The sequence below is a fragment of the Ranitomeya imitator genome, chromosome 8 (genome assembly GCF_032444005.1).
Source record: "Ranitomeya imitator isolate aRanImi1 chromosome 8, aRanImi1.pri, whole genome shotgun sequence".
NCBI lineage: Eukaryota > Metazoa > Chordata > Amphibia > Anura > Dendrobatidae > Ranitomeya > Ranitomeya imitator.
The window spans coordinates 95,964,822-95,970,251 of NC_091289.1; positions in this window are offsets into that span (position 1 = coordinate 95,964,822).

A 5,430-nucleotide genomic window follows, 5' to 3' on the forward strand; every position below is an offset into this window, starting at 1 on the left:
ATATATTCTCTCCTCCCATGTACAATTGCTATGTGCACCGTGCCTTGAGATATATTTAACTGTTCTCCGTGTGCACGTGTGCGGCACGTATTGCGGTACGTGCTGCCGGCAAAAAACGGACATGTCTCCGTGTTTTCAACACGGACACACGGTCCGTGAAAACACGGAGACATGTGCATAGACCCATTCATTTGAATGGGTCTACGTGTGTCAGTGTCTCCGGTACGTGAGAAAACTGTCGCTACATGTACCGGAGACACTGACTTGTGAAAGAGGCCTTACAAAAATTTTCCTTCAGACCTAATTTTTTTTGTTTACTTTTGCAAGGGTAACAGGAGAAAATGAACCATACATTTTGTTGTGCAATTTCTCCTGAGCATGTCGATACCCCATATGTGGGGGAAATCTACTGTTTGGGGACACGACAGAGCTTGGAAGGGAAGAGGCGCCATTTGACTTTTGGAATGCAACATTTGATGGAATAATTAGCGGATGCCATATCTTGTTTTAAGTGCCCCTGATGTGCCTAAAACAGTGGAAACCCCCCACAAGTGACAACATTTTGGAAACTAGACCCCTTTTGGAACTTATCTAGATGTGTATTGATCACCTTGAACCCTCAGGTGCTTCACAGAAGTTTATAATGTAGAACCGTGGAAACAAAAAAAATCACATTATTCCAAATCTTTTAGCTCCAAATTTTGCATTTACATAAGGAGAAATTGTGCCATACAATTTGTTGTGCAATTTCTCCTTAGTACGCCAATACCGCATATGTGGAAAATTTGATGGAATAATTAGCGGATGCCATGTGTTGTTTGAAGTGCCCCTGATGTGCCTAAAACAGTGGAAACCCCCCACAAGTGACATTTTGGAAGCTAGACCCCTTATGGAATTTATCTAGATGTGTATTGGGCACCTTGAACCCACAGGTGCTTCACAGAAGTTTATAGCGTAGAGCCATGGAAAAAAAAATCACAATATTCCCAAATAAATCTTTTTTAGCTCCATATTTTGCATTTTCGTAAGGGTAACAGGAGAAATTACTCTATACAATTTGTTTTGCAATTTCCCCTGAGTAAGCCGATACCCCATATGTGGGAGAATACTATTGTTTGGGCGCACAGCAGGGCTTGAAAGGGACGGAGCGACATTTGACTTTTTGAATGCAAAATTTGATGGAATAATTAGTGGACGCCATGTCGCGTTTGAAGAGCCCCTGATGTGCCTAAAGAGTGGAAGCCTCACACAAATTACACCTTTTTGGAAACTAGACTCCTTTGGGACCTTTTATAGATGTGTATTGAGCACTTTGAACACCCAGGTGCTTCACAGAAGTTTATAACTTTAAGGCCGGGTTCACATTAACGTTTGTGTACAGCGTATGATCCGCATACATCCGCATGTGTCATGCATACATATCTTTAAAATAGTGTATGCAGGGAAATGCTTTTGCATGCGTTCGCATGTGGATGCGTACAAATGCGTTGTTTCGCGGTGTCCGGCGAACGCAACATGTTGCTTTTTTTTTGAGGCGTCAAATATTGCGCAATCGCCCGCAAGCGGATGAGTGCGTCAAAAAACACATTACTGTCTAGGAGAATGCATTGGTACGCAAGGACATGCGTACGCATGCATTTAATACGCATGTGTACTTCACACTAATTATGGCCAGGAAATGTCACCACCTGCAAAATCCCTGATGTATAAAAGTGGTTCTGGAGACAGGTAGTCCATTACTCTCAAGACTCTGGATGGAAGCACAAGACTGGATGTAAGTATAGAAGCTTTGAAAATTTATGTTTGTCTTTGCAGTCTGTACTCTGGACTAATTTTTTTCTGTTTTTTGTAGACTGTTTGCTGCTGCCGCCACCGTCCTGGTGCTGCCGCCGCCGTCCTGGTGCTGCCACCGCCGTCCTGGTGCTGCCACCACCGTCCTGGTGCTGCCACCGCCGTCCTGGTGCTACCACCGCATTCCTGATGCTGCCATCTTCCTGGTGCCGCCGTCTTCCTGGTGCCACCACCTTCCTGGTGTTGCCGTCTTCCTGGTGCTGCTGGATGTAAGTATAGAAGCTTTGAAAATGTCTGTTTGTCTTTGCAGTCTGAACTCTGTACTAATTTTTTTCTTTTCCTTGTAGACTGTTTGCTGCTCCAGTCCTGTTGCTGCCGTCCTGTGTACTCTGTACTAATTTTTTTCTGTTCCTTGTAGACTGTTTGCTGCTGCCGTCTTCCTGGTGCTGCCGTCTTCCTGTTGCTGCCGCCGCCCTGGTGCTGCTGCCTTCCTGGTGCTGCTGTCTTCAGGAGGATTCTGCCATCCTGGTGCTGCTGGATGTAAGTATAGAAGCTTTGAAAATGTCTGTTTGTCTTTGCAGTCTGCACTAAATTTTTTCTGTTCCTTGTAGACTGCTGCTGCGGTCCTGTTGCTGTGGTCCTGTTGCTGCGGTCCTGTTGCTGCCTGACTGCTGTGCTGTTGGACTTCTGCCTGCAATGTAAGTATTGGTGTCCATTGTTCTTTTTTTGGAGGGGCTACATTGTGTTTGGCTTTTAACAAGTTCAATTTTTTCTTATCTGTTCTTTTTTCTAGTGTTTCACTTGACTGCTGCCTGCTGTTCAACATTAAAACCTACAAGAGAAAAAAAGTAAGCAAAAACCCTGATGTAACTAAGTAAAAAAGCAAAAGTGCATTTAAATAATACAGATTTTTTAGTAATACTGTTTTTTGGTTTAAAAAAATAGCACAAAAGCCATCCCACCGCATCAAGGTAACTCTGATCGGGACAGTCCTACACTGTCTAATATTAAAACCTTACCATGTGTCAATGTTGACCTCAGTGTGAATAAGGGCAGACAAAAGGACTGGGCCCAACAAGTGAAACACCAGACTGGAGAAGCCTTATATACAATCTCTAGCTCAGAAACAGGGAGGCCATCCCACCGTGTCTAGGTAACTCTGATCAGGACAGCCCTACACTGGGCCCAGTCCTTTTGTCTGTCCTTATTCACACTGAGGCCAACATTGACACATGTTAAGGTTTTAATATTAGATAGTGTAGGACTGTCCTGATCAGAGTTACCTTGACGCTGTTGCATTTTAATGCAATGTTGCGGCGACCAAAAAACGTAATTCAGGCGTTTCAAATTTTTTTATTGCTACACCGTTTAGCGATCAGGTTAATCCTTTTTTTAATTGATAGATCAGGCGATTCTGAACTCGGCGATACCAAATATGTGTATATTTGATTTTATTTTTATTGTTTTATTCTGAATGGGGCGAAAGGTGGGTGATTTAAACTTTTATATTTTTTTTATTAATTTCATATTTTTGTAAACATTTTTTTTTACTTTTGCCATGCTTCAATAGCCTCCATGGGAGGCTAGAAGCTGGCATAGCCTGATCGTCTCTGCTACATAGCAGCGATCATCAGATCGCTCCTATGTAGCTGAATTACAGGCTTGCTATGAGCACCAACCATAGTGGCGCTTACAGCAAGCCGGCATCAGCAACCATAGAAGTCTCAAGGAGACCTCTGGTTACTATGCTGACCCCCGATCATGTGATGGGGGTCGGCGATGCACGCTTTTCCGGCCGGATGGCCGGAAGCGGTAGTTAAATGCCACTGTCAGCATTTGACAGCGGCATTTAACTAGTTAATAGCGGCAGATTGATCGTGATTCCACTCGCCGCTATTGCGTGCACATGTCAGCTGTTCAAAACAGCTGACATGTTGTGGCTTTGATGTGGGCTCACCGCTGGAACCCACGTCAAAGCACAGGATCTGATCTCGGACGTACTATCCCGTCCAAGGTCAGAAAGAGGTTAAACCATTTCATCTTGCCATGCCACACGTCAAATATCAGAGACAAAGTAGGCAGCAAATTTATCCCTCATTTGTGCAACTTCCGCTGTAGTGCTCAGAGGGTGAGCATGGTAATCTGGCAATGTGGTATTAACAGGTTCCTCAAGTTCGAAGTGGGGTTGCTGTTTTGACAGGGTGTAATTATGCAGAACACATGCTTTCACAACCTCATCTATTGTCTTAATTTTAAGATTGATTCGTGTTCCCAAAATGTGCCATTTAGCTGCCAGCAAACCAAAGGCACACTCCACAGTTCTTCGTGCCCTTGTCAGTCTGTAGTTGAAAATCCTTTTTGTGTGAATCAAGTCCAGACTCGAGTATGGTTTTATGAGGTTAGCACACATTTGAAATGCCTCATCCTCAACAACAACAACAAACGGCATTGGTGGTCCTTCAGGTTCGGAAGAGGTTGTGGCGGTAGAAAATGAAAACTATTACCATGCAAATGTTGTCCCATGTCAGAGTTTTGAAAGTCTGTGAGTCATTTCCTCATTCAAATGAGCCAATGTCAAGGGCGACAAATCGAGACCCAGCATCTGCAATTGCCATGAGAACAATGGAAAAGTATTTTTTATCATTGAAGTACTCAGATCCACTTCCAGCAGGTTTAAGAATCTGAATGTGTTTGCCGTCCACAGCCCCCACGCAGTTTAGAAAATTAAAAATTTCCTTGAATTTTTCTGCATTTTTCAGCCATAGTTTAGTTGTGGGTTGGGGGAGGAATTCTGCAAGCAGAACGTCACACAATGCACGGCAGGTGTCTCCAACAATCCCAGAAAGGGTGGATAGTCCAATCTGAAATTGAAAATGTAGAGATCTTAAGGTCTCTCCGGTAGCCAGGAATCTGTGGAAACGAAAATAGGGAAAAAAATCAGTACATGGTTTTTAGAACAATATTAATGACAGGTGTTTCTTTTTCAAAATTACGTACCTTTGGGTCACCAATAGAGGTTCCTCAGCAGAAATTGCTCTACGTAGCTGTGTATCCTGCCTGGTGATGGATCCTCTGACACGTAGCAGCAATTCTTGGAAGCTTTGTTCTGACATTCTTGTGTACTCAAAAAACTTTTGTGGGTTTTCACAAAGCTCGGTGTACAATGAGTGGTAGGCTCCACGGCTCTCTTGGACTTCAACAATGGGGTGTTGCCAATATCGACGATGACGTCTTCTCTGTCTTTCTCTTTTCGTTTCTTCCTCACAAGCGACAACAAAAGTTAAACCTAATTTCAATGATAAATCCAGATCCAGATTGAAGCTCTCCACGCTAAGATCCATCTTGCAGCAGGATACAGCATCAAAAGAAGAGGATTTCATCTGTGCAGGGTCTATATATAGAAATCCCATAAGCCACGCTCATTGGGAAATACCGTACGCATGCGCATAAACAACGCAAACGCATGCAAAAACGCATACAAACACATGCACACGCAGCGTTTTTTTGCCGTCATGCGTAAGATCATGCGGATAAAAACGCTGCGTAAACATGCGTTTTGGCATGCATTTGCACATGCAAATGATACGCTGCTCACAGAAACGATAATGTAAACCTAGGCTAAGCCGTGAAAAAAAAAAT